This window comes from Lolium rigidum, chromosome 6, assembly GCF_022539505.1.
Source record: "Lolium rigidum isolate FL_2022 chromosome 6, APGP_CSIRO_Lrig_0.1, whole genome shotgun sequence".
In the NCBI taxonomy this organism is placed as follows: domain Eukaryota; kingdom Viridiplantae; phylum Streptophyta; class Magnoliopsida; order Poales; family Poaceae; genus Lolium; species Lolium rigidum.
The window spans coordinates 16686349-16703762 of record NC_061513.1 but is presented as its reverse complement, the minus strand read 5'-3'; positions in this window follow the sequence as shown (position 1 = coordinate 16703762).

Below are 17414 nucleotides of genomic sequence, written 5' to 3'. Positions count from 1 at the left end.
CACTAGGACGCGTGAGCCAACGCCACGCGAGTGAATTGGTAGGCTCCCCCTTCGAGATGTTTGCCAAGAGGGACTCCTATGGGAAGCCGATGGTGTGCCCCCCCTACACCTCAGGATCCCGGGATATGTACTGTGTTCAAGAGCATATCTCAGAGTTGAACCGCTATGGTTCTGAAACAAGGGATGCTCTGGACAGAGAAAGAGAAGACAACAGGATCTTGCTGGAGGAACGCCGAGCCTTGAAGCGGATGGTCGCTGCGCTCCAAGGGACGGTCGAGCTGCAGAAGGAGAAGATAGAGATACTTGAAGCTCGGGTCTCTACCCTCCAAGAGGAATTGGAGGAAGCTAAGGATGAAGGTGAGCAGCTACAGGATCGCCTCAACAATGATGCGCTAATTAGCGATGATGATGACTACGAGGAGGATCCACAAGATCATGAGAGCGAGCCCGATTATGATGGAGAGGATCCCGATGATGATGAGGAGATGATAGATGAGGAAGAAGAAGACCCTGAAGAGCCTGCCTTCGACCCTGATAATGATAACGAGGAGTAGTCCGTTAGCGCCCCTTTGAATAAATAAATGTTAGTTCGCTTCGATTCGTTTAGACGACTTTACCAGTTTTCGGGATGTTCGGTTTAGTGTGCGGATTTATGGATTGTAATGTCGAAATTTATTTGGATTTGATTTATTCATGAGTTGTTGTTGCTTATTTGTGCATTCCATGAGGGTAGTAAAAAAAAAAAACCTACACGCTCTCGTGTTTCTTTGATGCGTATCCTTATGTTGTTCACATATCTAACAGATGGTTCGCAACAACGAAGTGTCTCCAGCCATGGAGCAACTCCTCCAAGCTCAGGCCCAGTTGGTGCAGCTTCTGACCCAACATCTGAACCAGAACAACAATAACAACAACAATCCCCCACCGCCACCACCTCCTACTGATCTCTTGACTCGCTTCTTGCGACTCAAGCCTCCCACTTTCTCAAGCTCTGCTGAGCCCATTGATGCTGATGATTGGCTCCGCACTATTTCCAACAAGCTCGACACTGTGCAGTGCTCGGAGCCGGAGAAGGTTCTCTATGCAACTCACCAGCTAGAGGGTCCCGCTGCAGCTTGGTGGGACAACTACAAACTCTCCATCGCTGATATCAACGATGTCACTTGGGATGAGTTCAAGAAGGCCTTTCGTGACTATCATGTGCCGACAGGGCTTATGTCTTTGAAGAAGAAAGAGTTTCGCGCGCTGCGTCAAGGCTCGCGCACCGTGGCGGAATACCTGGATATCTTCAACAAGCTTGCTCGCTACTCCCCGGATGATGTGGCCGATGATGAGAGTAGGCAAGAGAGGTTCCTTGATGGTCTGAACGATGATCTCTCCTTCCAGTTGACTTCTGGTGACTTTAAGACGTGCCAGGCACTGATCAACAAGGCAATCAAACTGGAAGGGAAGCAGAAAGAGATTGACAACCGTAAGAGGAAGGCTGGGTTCCACAAGTCCGAGCATAGGTTCCATCCTAAGCCTCGCACCTCTCCACCACCACCTGCCAAGTTCCATGGGTCCTCGACTTATCAGGGTTCTGGACATCGTCACTCCCAAGGACACCATGGAAACAAGCATCACAAGGACGGTGGTAGCCATGGCCACAGTTCAAAGAATGCACCATCTACTCAGCCAAAGGATCTATCCAAGATCACTTGCTACAAGTGCCGCAACCCTGGTCATTTTGCCAACATGTGCCCTGAAGCCCAAGAAACTGGGGATCAAAGTGCCAAGAAACCAAACCCATTCGTGAAGGGCAAGCTCAACCATGTGACAGCCGAGGAGGCACACGATGCATCTGATGTGATACTTGGTACGTTCTCCATAAATTCCATTCCAGCTACAATCCTTTTTGATACCGGTGCAACACACTCCTTCATCTCTAGATCATTCGTGGATAGACATGGGGTAGCTACTGAAAATCTTAGGTCACCCATGCTAATAAAGTCTCCTGGAGCCGAAATGAAAGCTTCCCAGGAATGCCCTCAGACTCAACTAGTTATCGGTCGTACTACCTTCCCCTCCGACCTTATAGTCCTGGAAACACGGGGGTTAGATGTTATACTGGGTATGGATTGGTTAGCCAGATTTAAAGGGCAAGTAGATTGCGCCAATAAAACCATCACACTGACCAACCCTCAAGGCAAGAGAGTGAAGTATAAGGCAAGGGCCCCAACCCCTAAGAGGATTGGAGTACACACACTTAAGGTGGATGGCGTAGGAGAAGTATGGATTGTGCAGGAGTATCCGGATGTTTTCCCGGAAGATCTACCAGGCATGCCACCAGAACGCGATATCGAGTTCATGATTGAGTTGGCACCGGGTACGGGACCAATATCCAAAAGGCCTTATCGGATGCCTGCAAATGAATTGGCAGAATTGAAGAAGCAAATCCGAGAGTTGCAGGAGAAAGGGTACGTTCGTCCGAGTTCCTCACCATGGGGAGCCCTCGTGCTCTTCGTGAAGAAGAAGGACAGTAGTTTGAGGATGTGTGTTGACTATCGTTCCCTGAATGAAGTCACCATCAAGAACAAGTACCCCTTGCCGAGGATTGATGACCTCTTCGATCAATTGAAGGGGGCAACTATATTCTCAAAGATAGACCTACGGTCTGGCTACCATCAGTTGAGGATACGTGAGCAAGATATTCCCAAGACAGCTTTTTCAACCCGATATGGGTTATATGAGTTCACGGTGATGTCGTTTGGCCTGACCAATGCACCGGCCTACTTCATGAACATGATGAATAAGGTCTTTATGGAGTTTTTGGACAAGTTTGTCATGGTCTTCATAGATGACATACTTATTTATTCCAAGAACAAGGAAGAACACGAGGCACACCTCCGTATGGTCTTAGACAAGCTCCGCGAGCACAAACTCTATGCTAAGTTTAGCAAATGTGAGTTTTGGCTGAAGGAGGTGGCCTTTTTGGGGCATATTGTGTCTGGCAAGGGAGTGGCCGTTGACCCCTCCAAGGTGGAAGGCTGTAATGGAGTGGAAATCTCCTAAATCGAGTGTCGAAATCCGGAGCTTCCTAGGACTCGCCGGCTATTATCGGCGGTTCATAGAGAATTTCTCAAAGATTGCCAAACCCATGACTCAATTATTGAAGAAGGAGAAGAAGTATGAATGGACTGAGGCATGCGAAGAAGGGTTTCAGGAGTTGAAGAGACGGTTGGTCTCAGCTCCAATCTTGGTATTACCGGACACTCATAAGGACTTCCAAGTCTATTGTGATGCATCCCGCCAAGGGCTTGGTTGCGTCTTGATGCAAGAAGGGAAGGTTGTGGCCTACGCATCGCGACAGCTTCGACCCCATGAGATGAATTATCCAACCCATGATTTAGAGTTAGCAGCTGTTGTTCACGCTTTGAAGATCTGGCGCCATTACCTCATTGGTAATCGGTGTGAGATTTTCACGGATCATAAGAGCCTAAAGTATATCTTCACCCAGTCCGAGTTGAACCTTAGGCAGCGGAGGTGGCTCGAGCTCATCAAGGACTATGATGTGGGTATTCACTACCATCCAGGAAAGGCAAATGTGGTCGCGGATGCTCTCAGTAGGAAGAGTTATTGTAATGCTATCATGACCACAGAGACGCCAGAAGAACTATGTGAACAGTTCATGGGGCTCAGCCTTGAAGTTGTACCTCGAGGGTATGTTGCAGCGTTGGAGGTGCAATCCACCTTACTGGATAGGATTAGAGAAGCCCAAGGAAAGGACGAGGACTTTGGTAAGATCAAGCTGAATATGAGGGAAGGAAAGGCTCAGGATTTCACAGAAGATGAGCATGGTACCATTTGGTTTAGTGGCCGCATATGTATACCTCGAGACCCAGAGATCAAGAAGGTGATTTTGCAGGAGGCTCATGATTCAGCATACTCCATCCATCCTGGGAACACCAAAATGTATTTGGACTTGAAGGAGAGGTTTTGGTGGGTGGGTATGAAGCGTGAGATTGCAGAGTATATTTCCAAATGTGATGTATGCCAGCGAGTGAAGGCTGAGCATCAACGACCAGCAGGCTTACTCCAGCCACTACCAATCCCAGAGTGGAAGTGGGAGGAGATTGGCATGGATTTCATCACTGGTCTACCAAGAACCCGCTCAGGGTTCGACTCCATATGGGTGGTCGTTGATAGACTCACGAAGGTGGCGCACTTCATCCCAGTGAAGACAACTTTTGACAGTGCACGTTTAGCCAAGCTATACATGTCCAGAATCGTGTGCTTACATGGAGTACCGAAGAAGATTGTGTCAGATCGTGGGTCACAATTCACATCAAGGTTCTGGCAGAGTTTACACGAGGCTTTGGGCACTAGGCTTAATTTTAGCACAGCATATCACCCACAGACTGATGGCCAAACAGAGCGAGTAAACCAGATTTTGGAGGATATGTTGAGGGCATGCGCTTTGGATTATGGGTCCAGTTGGGATGATAACCTACCATATGCTGAGTTCTCCTATAATAATAGCTACCAGGCTAGCCTTCGGATGTCCCCGTTTGAAGCATTATATGGGAGGAAATGCAGGACACCACTCATGTGGGATGAAGTGGGAGAGCGCCAGCTTTTTGGTCCTGATTTGATTAGGGATGCTGAGGAAAAGGTCAAGCTGATCAAGGATAGATTAAAGATTGCTCAGTCAAGACAGAAGAGCTATGCCGACCCCAAGAGGAAGGAAGTGTTATTCGAGGTGGGTAAGAAGGCATACCTTCGTGTTACCCCACTTCGAGGGGTCAAGAGGTTCGGCGTAAGAGGAAAGCTGGCACCACGATATGTGGGCCCGTATACCATTCTTGCTCAGAAGGGAGAAGTAGCCTTTCAACTAGAATTGCCAGTAGAATTATCAGCAGTGCATGATGTGTTCCACGTATCTCAGTTGAGGAAGTGCTATTCTGATGAGGTAGGGGAGACACCTCGGGACACGATTCCCATTGATGCCATTCAGTTGGACAAGGATCTCACCTATAAGGAGCAACCTATCAAAATACTTGAAACGGCAGAACGAATCACTCGCACCAAGACTATCAGACTGTGCAAGGTACAATGGAGTAACCACACCGAGGAAGAGTCTACTTGGGAGCGAGAGGAAGATCTAAAGGCCGATCACCCACACCTGTTTTCTAGCCAGACCGAATCTCGGGGACGAGATTCAACTTAAGGGGGGGAGGTTTGTAACATCCCAATTTTCACAAATAGGATGTTAATAAATCATACATATAAGTATAGGCATTGTTTTATTTGATTGCATTTGGATTTATTGAATGTTCTGAAAACTTTTAAAATGTTCGAGAGCTAGGGAATAAAATGACTTCCCAAAGGTTTGCAAAGAAAATGTATTTATAAATTTTCATTTAGGGTGTAAACAAGTTTCCCTAAGCCCTAGGTACATATTTTGATTTTACGGAATTTCTCTGGATTTTTCGGAATAAATGTTGAGGCTAAAAACCCTTGTCAAACCATAAATACAAAAGACAGATATAGAAATAAAGTTTATACCTGCACCTAAGCCACCCTCACGTATGCATGATGGAAACTATGTCTTGGCTGCACCGAATCAAGAGCCAGCGAGCCCAGCCCGCATCGGATCTTTTCTCCCTACTTCCTATTCCTTATTCTTTCTCTTTGCCCGTACATAACAGCTGGCCCACATGTCATCACCTAGTTTCAGCGAAGGGTTACAGAGTCGAGTTACAGAGTCACGCGTTCGTCCCTGACCTTCGCCCGCCGCCGCGATTTTCATGGCGCGCGGGCGCGCATCCCGGCCTCCCCGCGTCCAGGTGCATCCCGTCTAGGGAAGATAAGCCACGCCGCCTCTAATCTCTTGCAGGTCGACCCTTATCCCCTCCGAATCCACCCGCACGCCGCTATTTCGGCCAGTCGTTCCGCCGGCCGCCGCCGCGTTTTCCTGCTCGGCCGCTCGACCTCCTGGCCTATAAATAGAACCCCCGAGACCTCCTTGACCCCCACAACACCACGCCCCAGTCCCATCTCCCCTCGGGCTCCCAGTAGCCCGAATTTGGTCGAGGAACCGCCGCCGTTTTCTCCGACGCCGGCGACGATTTTCGTCGCTGTAAAGGTTGCCTCGTCGTTCTAACGTCTTCCTGGTCTTTTCCGTGTCCTTCCGCGTCTCCCTAATGCCCTCTTTCTTCCATAGGAGCTCGGGAGCATCCGCGGCAACGGGAGCCGAACACGCCGGCGCTGCGGACGTTACTCTCGTCGTTGTCCAACCTCGCTGGAACCAGCTGACCACCGGTGGAGCTCCGTCACGTCTACAAGCATCGCCTCCAAGCCTCGCCCAAACCATCCGACGTTTGCAGCCCCGTTTCCGTCCACAACCGGAGTTGCAAAATCCTTTGCCGGCCACACATCGTGAGCACACCCACGTATTCTCTTGTCTTTTTTTTTTTTCCTTTGTTTTTGGTTTCAGCCTAGATCAGGTCATAGACGTTGGCCTAGTGTAGATTCCTGTAACACTTCACGAGTAGACATTGATAGCCTGAACCCAAATTTGTACAGATTTTGGCAAACTTCAAATGCATATGTCTTAGTCAGTTTTATTCAAAATTCAGAATCTCTTTTTGCAATAGCTTCATAAATTAAAATACTTCCTTTTTAACATTTACTAACTTCACTTTTCAAACTAAGTAAAGTTGTTTAGCTTGAACTCAAGTTGGAAGCTATGTTGTCCGTACCAACATAGCCGCGAACCCCTTTTCGACCATTCTCCGTCCTAAGCCTAAACTATAATGAAAGGACTAAAATTTTGGATAATAAAATCTACCGTAGTAATAATTTTGTAGAGTTTTTCATTGCATGTTTTAAGTTGGTTCTTTTATTCCGATGGTTGTTTATGCGATGTTTTACTTTACGTTAGATTGTCCGGACTGCGAGGGCGATACTCAGGAAGAAGTAGGAGGTCACTACTGCTGCTCAGGCAAGTTACATCTACATGTCTATCCCATTTATTTTTGCTATGCTATTTTGATTATAAAAGTAGGAATGCATGCGATAGTTTTATTTTGTTAGCCAAGTATTTTTAGAAATGGCGATGTTTTATATAGTTATGTCCTATGGTAGAAATAAGCCGTAGGAATTATCACCCACTATGTAACCTTGGTAAATATATGCTAGATTAAGTTCTAGTAAATTTTTGAGTTATATAGTTATGCTTAGTCATGCTAAAATAAAATCCGTTGGGGGGGTTCAAATGAAATAATGTTTACGAAATAGAAATGGTTTGTGAAATGTGTTTACCAAATTAAAACGTAAAATTATTTCATCCTGGGCGGAGTGGTATGATGGGTCATCGCGTGTGGAGCTGTGTGCTCAAATTGGTTGGGTCCGCCGCCCAGGGACCCCTAAAAGAACAAATTCATGTTTAGAATTGCTCAGTTGTTTCGTGCAGTCACATGTCATATGGGCTCTGGCTTGGTCAATTATCTTGTGGAAACCTACTTAAGGACCGTCATCGGTATGGGACTTTGTGTCTATTTTGGAACGGGCGTGCCTGGAAATAAGTAGTTAGCCATTTGGGAAAGACCTCGGCATAACCTTCGGGTTGTGCCATGTGGTGAAAGTGTGCAACCCCTGCAGGGTGTAGAACTAATCGATTAGCCGTGCCCACGGTTAAGGGCGAAGCTGAGTAAACTTTACCTGAAGATGTCTCTTCTTAACTTTGTTTTTCTAAACATAAAATGAATTTCAAACCCTATGTCCGTGTGTCGTTCATAGGTGGGATTTTGGGGAAAGCCCTGTGTTCGTGTGTCGCTCACGGGTACTTTCATCTAGGCTAGTTGGACTGTGTGACCTCTAGTCATATATTACTTGATAAAATTGTTTACTAAACATAGGACGAGTTAGAACTTTGGAAAATGTTAAAATGAGGTTTACTAAGATAAAATGTTGTTTTGCGCAAAAAGATAAACCCTATGGCCATTTCCTTTGATATCCTTAAGCATGTACAATAGGTATTTTATTGCATTGGTGTAACTTGCCACACATTCAAAGTGTTGACCACTCTCGTGGCTGCAACGTCTCATGTTGCAGGTTGTTCTGATGACGAGTGAGATACGATGTAGGGACACGATGCTCCAGTCGATTGCCTGTGGCACATTTGCTGGATTTGCCACTTTATTTGTCTTCCGCTGTTTACTTTGGCCTACGGGCATTTATGTAATAAATGACTATGTATTCGGATTTGATGCGTTGTAATAATGATATGACTGTGATATTTATCTCGTGAATGTGCGTACTAGCAAATCCTTGGGACTAGTACAGTGGATGCACATAGACACCGGATCTCTCTAGGTCCGGGTCGCCACAACGAGGATAGGCACGTGCATGTCGTCTCATTTTCCTCCTTTCCCCATTGACGGCATGCTTTGCTTCAGCTCCCAGGTTACAATCTTCCTCTCACTTCTCACTTCGTTTGCTTTGGTCAAAACAACAAACTACGCTACACATGTTTGTAAAAGTTCTTCTTTGAGATGAAAATCTTTGTTCAGGCTTAGATATGGCTTCCTTTTTTTACTTTCTTGTGTGTGCATGTCTTCAGCTGATGTTCAGTTTATTTGTGAGGTACTAGTGAGCTATAGTTTGACTGCTGCAGTTTGTCAATGTTGTCTAGCCTGGAGCATATGTGTAGAGTGTGCAATGAGTTGTTATTTAATGAAGTTTATTAAGGATGAATGAACTTCTGATATCTATCCAGTCTCGTGGAAGTTTGTATTTATTGTTTTGAAGTATGTAATGCACTATCATCTGCTTAACTGCATGAGATAGATGTTCTTTTTGAACGCTGACATATGTTTTTGTGTCTCGTGTAGCTGGGATGTTCCTGGAGTATGTCACTAACGACCTAATTGGTCTTGCCCCCGAGGGTGGCCTCCTCTGCGGCACAGGCACCGGCATCGGAGCCATCACCAACGCACTTCTGTCTCGCAAGGCTGTTGACTCCTCCATACGGATCTGGCATTCCTGTAGGCCCGGGATCTGAAGATCTTGTACATGTGAAGGGCAAGGAATAACCTGAGAATTCTTGTACCTACTGGAATGTGGACAATGCAGGTTCTACTGCTAATAGTGGTTGCTTCCATCCAGCTTGAAATGAGGCAATCTTCTTCTCTTCGACTGCAGTTATTGTATTCTATTGTTTCACTTCTTTTCACGGTATGCCTTTTTGCCCTCACTATAGCACCTCAACTATTCTTGCATTACCATCAACAATTTGAGAAGCGTATCCTTGTGGCATGTAGTCATTTGATTATATAGAGTTTTAAATGGGTGCAAGTTGAGAAGTGTATGTTTTAGTACTTGTGGTGGTGCGGTGCTAAAAGTGAATCATGCCACATATTTTCTTGATGTTGCTTATTATAGAATTTGCTTTACTCATTTTAATCGAGAATTATAATTCAAGTGTTTTCTATGGCTTGTATATTCTCTTGTGCATTTCCTTGATGTGTGTAGCTGCTGGAGGAAGGATTGCTGGCACCATCCTGCTCTAGGAACCGACCATCAGACGGTGCACGGACACGAGGAGGGGCTGGCAGCGGTGCCGAGCAGGAGAGGGCGAGCTGACATTCCAGTATGGAAATGAGATGGCTGGTCTATAGCTTAACCGACCTTGTAGCTGGGTCTGTGTGCTTAGTACCCGTGGGAGGTGGTGGTGGTGGCCAACTTTCCGTGACTTGGTTCTTTGACAGGAACTGGCTTTTGTTGTTTTAATTTTTGAACCTCAGCTTGGTCAATCCAAAGCAGATGTGTGTTGTATGTGATGAAAGTCTTGTTAGCTTTGCTGTTGTGATGTTTGACAATGAACTAAAGGCTATATGCACTTAATATGGTTCCATAGTTCTGGTGTGATGTGAATGACCAAAAAAGGGCAAAGGTGATAGTATATTGATTCTTGTACTGCTGGAGTCGAATTGTATTATTAAACTTTTCATTTCTAATTACGTTTTCAGTCTTACAGTTCTGTGATGTCTTTAAGTGAAGCTCTGAGTTGAATTATGGTCTCGAAATGTAACAATAGTTGTGCGTTTTGTTATCATATATTTGTTTTGTGATCAAAATGTTCAAAAATCTAGAAATGTGCTGCCAAAAATTTCCATAATCCCTCTTGCTAATTAACCTCCCTCTTCATACACGGTCTGCCTAACAAAGTTAGGCATCGTGACTTTCTTTGTGCGTGTATATAAAAATCATATCCGAAACAAAAGCTTCTTGAAGTGCCATTTGCAGCGTTTTGATCTAGTGCATGATGAGGATGCTAGCTTTTGCTCTCTCTGTATATACAAGATTCATGTCAAGCAAGCTATCAGATATAGTTAAATCGAGATTAGTGGAGACTATCCGAGGTGTTAGTTGAGAACATGTCAAAATAAGCAGATTTCCAATCACGGTTATACCGTCTAATAAAAAGTCGCGCTTCCATAGCTTCAAGAATTGATACTCTGGCAAATCACGGGGCATGCATCTATGTATGGACATAAAAGATCATCCAAATAAAATAATGATGCGATGAAAGATGTGTGGGCAACTCCTCGTTTCACGCTTGAATCTTAATTAGCCTTCCAGTCTGTTGAGCTCTCCCACATATCATGACTGGTGATGCATGGCCGCTCTCATTTCATAACAAGAGTAAATATTTGGTCTAGTTTCCACCAGTCCATGTCACCGATCCGTTGCACGGAGCATCTGGACGGTCCATTGCTCCCATGGATCTTCTTCTCTTCCCATCCTACCTCTCTAGTTCCCTCCTAAAATTTCCAAATGACCCAAAACCTTTCAAACCTTGCTCTATAAGTACAAGCCCATTGTCATAGTCCGCGTGCGGTTTGCGCGTGTGACTATGACTTAGACTTTGACTCTTGCTCGTCGAGGAGAGGAGAGCCGCTGTCCTTGTCGCCGATTTCGTCGCCGACGTCGCTTGGCCGTCGTCCTCGTCGAGGTTTTCTCCCGATGCATCCATGCAGCAGGTAATCTCCGCCTTGTTCTATTTTTCTTCTTCGTGGTCCACGCATCAACCTATTAGTCTGTATTTGGCACGCACTCGCGCCGTCAGCCCTGCCAGAGTGTTGGCCGCAGACCTCCGACTGCGCGTGACTGTGTGGGGGCGTTCCGTCCACCATCGACTGTGGCATGGTCGGCTGTTGTTGCTTTCAGTTTTCACAATTCATGAACTGCATATGTATCATCAGATTAATTCCATGAATTCTTCATTTTGGTGCGTGTTAGTTTGTCCGCAGACAGATCTATTTCCGTACATATATTGGTGTCTCTAAACTAGGAGAATCCGTTTTCTATTTGCTGCACTATTTAAATCCGAAAATACAAAAATATTTATTTTTATTATTTGCATCTAAAATAGCAAAAACAATCAACCCATTTACAGTTTTTACTCATGTATTTTATTTAGTCTAGTTTTACTCATTTTATTTTTACTTGTGTTTTAATCATGCATCTAAGCTTGGGATGCCCAAGGCATCCCCTTATTCATCGACAACTTATCAGGTCACTTCTAGTGAAACTATATTTTTATTCCGTCACATCTTATGTGCTTTACTTGGAGCGTCTGTTTGTTTTTATTTTTGTTTATGTTTGAATAAAATCGGATCCTAGCATTCCTTGTGTTGGAGAAAGACATGCTCCGCTTTTTCATATTGAACACTGGTGTTCTTAACTTTGCTTTAATGTTCATGGCGAAGGCTGAAAACCGCTTCGTTGATTGCTATTTGGTTGGAAACAGAAAATACTTCATGTGGTAAATGGTATATGGTCTTGAATAATTGGATACTTGGCAATTGTTTTGAGCTCTAATAGATCATGTTTAAGCTTCCATATATTCCCCGTTGCAATGAACCCATACCTTCTTATTAGAATTATTTTTCTAGTTAGATGTAACACCAGTCCTACCTCAACCGGTCGCCAACCGGATTCCCTCGGTCTCAACCGGGCGTCGTACCGGGCGCCAACCGGACGGAAATCTGCGACGTTTCCGGTTGGCGATCGGTCGACCGGACCCACGACCGGACCCTCCGGCGCCAGGCCCGGTCTGACCGGCCCCATATCGATCGGCCTATTTCGTTCATTTCCTAATATCAAGTAACTAATAACTCTCTTGTTCATTTAATTTTCTTTGCCTCGTAGGGTTTGGAGACGGTTCGCAGATGAAAAGGTCGGTGAATTCAAAAAAGAGCTAGAATTTAAAAGGTCAGTGACCGGGGATATTGGGCCGCTAACTAAAGCCATGTATCACGGTGGAAGTTTCAGTTTGGACATACAACCTCAATCTCTTATGAGAATATTAACTGTTGTTTTATTATCCGAGTACTCTATGCATGAGACATGCAACTTGTAGGAAGTATTATGCATAGCACATATGAATTATTACTACCGTTGACAAAATTGTTTCTATGTTTTCAAAACAAAAAGCTCTAGCACAAAAATAGTAATCAATGCTTCCCTCTGCGAAGGGCCAATCTTCTACTTTATTGTTGAGTCAGTTTACCCACTTCTTTCTATCTTAGAAGCAAACACTTGTGTTAACTGTGTGCATTGATTCTTACATGTTTACTTATTGCACCTGTTATATTACTCTATGTTGACAAATATCCATGAGATATACATGTTACAAGTTGAAAGCAACCGCTGAAACTTATACATGTTACATGTTGACTCGCGGCGAGACGGGCGACGAGGCAGCCGATGTAGAGGCGGCCGAAGGACACACCGCGGGCGATGGGGACGCCGGAGGCGTCTCGGGCGTCGCGGCCGACGGGGCGCCGGGGCGCCGCGGGCGACGAAGACGCCGAGGGACCAGGCGGGGCCGGCATAGAGGGGGCCGCCACGGTCAGACGTTGGCGCGCGGCCGCAAGAGGGCCGGCGGGCGCCGGGGGCGTCGTCGGAGGTGTCGCCAAAAGTCCCCGCTGAAACGGAAAAACCAACTCGTCAAAGTACACGTGCCGGGAGGTGAGGACACGGTGGGAGACTGGGTCGTAACAGCGGTAGCCCTTGGTGTTGGTGGGGTAGCCGAGGAACACACAAGGGAGAGAGCGTGGTGCAAGATTATGCGCGGCGGTGGCAACGGTGTTAGGATAACACCGGCAGCCGAAGATGCGAAGGTCATCGTAGGCGGGCGGCGCACCATAGAGGAGGTGATGCGGCGTGTAAGACCAACGCACACGACATGGGCGGATGTTGACGAGGAGAGTCGCCGTGGCAAGGGCATCCGGCCAGAATCGTGGGGGCATGGAAGCGTGGAACAGAAGGGTACGGACGCAGTCGTTGAGGGTACGAAGCATCCGTTCGGCACGGCCGTTCTGTGAAGAAGTGTATGGACAGGTGAGGCGGAAGACGGCGCCATGGGCAGCGAGAAGTGAGCGAATGGTGATGTTGTCGAACTCTTTGCCGTTGTCGGTTTGTAAGGCGTGGATGAGGCGACCAAACTGAGTGGAGACGAAGGCGAAGAATGCGGTGAGGGTGGCGGCAACATCTGATTTACGGCGAAGGGGAAAAGTCCATACAAAATGCGAGTAATCATCAAGAATCATAAGATAATAATTATAACCAGAATTACTCGGAACCGGCGAGGTCCAAACATCACTATGAATAAGCTGAAACGGAAAAGACGCGACTGTGGAGGAGGAACTAAACGGAAAAGACGGGTGCGCGAGGCGCGGGAGTCGAAGCTCCGCGGGAGAAGCCGGCGACGAAAGCGGTGTGAGCCGCCCGAGCCCGGAGATGCTTGAGGCGGCGCTCCTCGAGGCGCAGGTAGGCCACGGCCTGCTCGAAGGTGGGCGTGGTGAGGAGCGTGAGGTTGGAAGCGGCGTTTCTGAGATCCTCGCCGAGACCCGCCGGCAGGGTGGAGAGCATGATCTTGTCATCGATCGGAAACTCCAAGTCACGGAGCTCGTCGGAGAGGCTCTTCAGCTTGAGGGCGTACTCATCGAGAGACAGGTCGTTCTGGTGGGTGCCGAAGAACTCCTACTGGAGGAAGGTGACCCGTTGCGGTGAGCCATCTGAACAGGTAGATAGATCATGAGATAAGAGGGAATTTTCTATGGCTTATTTTGGGTAATTTTTAAACTTTTAAAGACTTTTGATGATGCTCATAACACACAAACATTCATTCATTCATAACAAGCATCACAGATTACAAGCTAACACACTAAGGGTTTTAAGAACCCTTTTTCTTCCTTCTACGATACAAGGGACCGGATACATACTCATACCCAGGGTTTTAAGAACCCTTCATGCTACGATACAAAGGACGGGGTACAAGCCATTCCTACACATGTGATCTAATGCAACACTACTCCTCATCTTCATCCACATCAATGGGAATGATCCCATCCTCCTCGGACTCTAGAAATGCGTAGTCCTCCTCATCAGTGAACTCATCATCCTCAAAGTCGTTGTCGTCACTCAGGAAGTCATCGCCTCCCTGAATGTCCTCTCCATCCTCCTCCATCTCCTGGATCTGGTCCTGCTGGGTACGGACAGTCACCTCCAAGGTGCGGATCTTCTCGCGAAGGCGGCGGATAGTGGCATCCTTCTTGGCGCGCTGCAGGCGGAGTATCTTGCGGTCCTTGGCGAGCATCCGGATAGCTTCGGCATGGTGAGCCACAGTCATCCTGGGCACGGTGGTTGTGAACCCGCGTCCGCTCCAGGTCCTTCCGGGTCTCATGAAGCATCAAGTCCAAATGCTCCACATGAATCATGAGCACCGGGTGCGAAGAGGGTGCCATGGGTTCTCCCATGGTGTCGTGCCTGGCGAAGTAGGCGAAGCGGCTTCCCGGAGTGCGGCGATGTGCTGTCCGCACACCCGAGCAAGTCCCTCCTGAAGAGCGTGAGCAAGCCCGTCCGGCCAGTTGCATGCCTTGAAGGAGAAAAGGATCCTCTCCGAGATGGGAGGCTCCGAACTTCCCTTCAAGTCAGCGGTGATCATCCATCGCTGTTCCCCGGTGGGGGTGTCGTGGATCCGGACTCCATGGAACCGGGGAGGTGGACGTTCGAGCCTCTCGGACACAAGGTACAAGTCGCGCTCGAACACCAGACTTCCTCCGTTCTCCAGATCGTAGGTCTCCGTCTGGACGTAAGGCTCCATCTGAAAGTGAAATGGATGAGTAAGTTAGAGATGTGACTAAGTGTGGCAATATTTTAGATGTATTTAAAAGAAGAGCATGGTTATCTTTTTTGAAAAGATCCGGGAGAAAAGAGAATGAGTAAGTTTTTCCCAAGTATTCACTCAATTTGTTTTAGAAACTAAATTTTTCGGAACGTCCATTCTAAACTAGGGTCTCCTAAGGTCAAACAATGGCTCTGATACCAACTTGTCAACACCCGGATTTTTAAGTCCGGATGCCTATTATGTCATACATCGCAATCCCGGGAATATTGTTGTTGCGAGGCATAATAGTTAAGTATCACAGATCATCATTCATTACAACTCATAAGGTCTTACAAATTGGAATCACATGATCCATATTACACAAATAGTTGATCTAATGATCAACGAACTGATCAACGAACAAACACAAGTTCATAGCGGAAGCGTAAGATACAAGGACTCTATAGTCCACAGGCCAACGCTTGACGTTAGCAGACTCCTAGTTGTTGTAGACTTCCTGCTGACCGTCCTCCTCGTACTCGCTGCTCCTCTTCATAGTCTGGCCATTTGAATAGCCTGGGACACAGCCGTGAGTACTTTATGTACTCGCAAACTAATACTAGTGTAAGTGCTAACATTTCTAGTAAGGGGGTGCTAAGCTCTAGTTTCTTTGCATAAAGCTAGTTTTAGTTCACAAGTATTTACTAAAGACTTATTCATGTGCTAACTAACTCAAGTGGGAACATTAGTGTCATTCCCACAACTCTGTTGTGTTTTCAATATAATCAAGTCACCATTCACCATTCATTTCAACAACATGATCAAAGTCTAATACTGGAAACTGTATGGCCTTTCCAACCGTCCGTAACCGTGGACACGGCTATTCGAATAGATTTACACTCTGCAGAGGTTGCACACTTGTGCCACAACATTTGATTTCATCCGTCGGGATTTCCCCGAATCATCGTAACGCAGTACGCGGATCATCAACCATAACATTTCATTTACTAACCCTAGTATGAGCACCTCTCCCCATGAGCTTGGTCTCCCAGTGATGACCAACTGTCATCCTGGGAACTGCACAGGGCTTGGCCGTACAATTCACCTTCAATTCACATCATTCACCAACAACGGAGGCAGCCTCGGCATAACCCCTATGATGTGTGTTCAGAGGGAACTCATACTAAGATACATAAACTTCTAGTTAAGCCCTTACCCATAATCAGGTATTGTGGGGGTACTCAATAATTGGAAAGGTATCGCATCCAAACCAATACTAGTTTTTAATCAAAAATCACCATCTTCTCTTGGTCATATTCACCTTCAAAAATCATTTCATTATTCCACCACACATGTTCCCATCTAGAGTAGTCATGTTTAGTTTAGCACTAGCATCTAAGGATGAGGGGTGCTAAGTATTTTGCTTTGCTTCTAGGCTAACTTTGATACTCTTGTACTAATCTAACATTAACCCTATTGATTTATGAATCAACAGTACAAAATAACAGTAAGTAAAACTTAAAATAAAACTGGGAATTAGGCTCATAATGTAAAGTAAGTGGGTGGTACTTGGCTCAGGATGAGCTAGCACTTTGCAAGAGTATTATCTTGCCTTGGTTGGGAAACCGGTCAAAGTGGTCTTCTTCTCCTTGACAGTAGACCTCCTCCTCCTCCGGATACTCCTCGGTACTAGCGTCTAAAATACGAATACGGGGTACACAATCATCATACCAAACAATTTACTAAACTAGGCACACTCAAGAGTTACACACTTTAACTAACATCACATATTCTTATTTAGTTGGAGAATGAGTTCTTTTCATTATTTAAGAAAAATGATTTCCTCTCATATTACTTTTAATTATTCAGAGATATAACTTCCTCTCATTATCTTATTAAGATTTAATTTCTCTCATGCATAATATGTGACCTAGGTTGAACAAGGTCAACCTCTTCACACTTAGCATTTTAAGAAAAATGATTTAAATGAGGTGAGTACCTCATACCATTTAATAAAACTACACATGCTTTAAATCTCCAAGTAATTCATATGAGAGTGTTTGGTCCAGGGGTCCAACATCTCATGAACTCATTTGAGACAAGATTTAAATGAAGTATGACACCTCATATGATTTGCATAATGTTTTAGGACAATATCACTTAGGGAAAATAGCCATATTGTCCACTACTTAAGCTAAGGCATGATCATGCAAGGTGACCACACCATTTTATTGCATAATCAATTAGTGTAAGTAAT